Below are 642 nucleotides of genomic sequence, written 5' to 3'. Positions count from 1 at the left end.
TCCTGGTGGAAAAATGTGGATTTTTAATCAAAGAAAACACAGTAATTCCAAGAGAAACATCAAAAGTGCTTTATGCAAAGTCATGTCCATCGCTAGCGACACATTCCCCCCAGCTTTCAGGTGATTGGTGGATCCCATCCCAGTAGAACTCTTCTTGTTTTGGGGCAAACCATTCAGAGACCCGATTTTTCCACGTCTTCGTGCTCTTTGAAAGTGCGTGTGCCGTCGATCGGAACGAGTGGTCATCGGAAGGAACGCGGTCTGGTGAACACGGCGGTTCATACTTCCCAGGCAAGACCTTTTAATGTGCTTTAGCTGGTTTGGAAGTGTGTGGTGGCGTGTCATCACGAAGCAAGATTGCTGTGCTGTGTCTTCTGGAACATTCTGGCCGTTTCACCATCACAGCGCGGTTCAAATCGACCTGGACATTCTTTGTCTTTCGCATCGAAATCACCACTTTCAAAGCGTTCCAACCAGCATGCACAAGGATCTTGAGATGGGGCGTGTTCACCGTAAGCAATGAATTAAAACTTCCCACAAATACTCTTTTTTTTTTGGCACGAAATTCAACATTTTTAAGCGTAAACCTACCTATGATGTTAACACCTTCAGCAAATTGGACACAGGAAGTTTTGAAGCTTG

This window comes from Myotis brandtii, unplaced genomic scaffold, assembly GCF_000412655.1.
Source record: "Myotis brandtii unplaced genomic scaffold, ASM41265v1 scaffold1904, whole genome shotgun sequence".
Taxonomy (NCBI): Eukaryota; Metazoa; Chordata; class Mammalia; order Chiroptera; family Vespertilionidae; genus Myotis; species Myotis brandtii.
The sequence above is the reverse complement of the archived record's forward strand: the minus strand, read 5'-3'. Positions refer to the sequence as shown.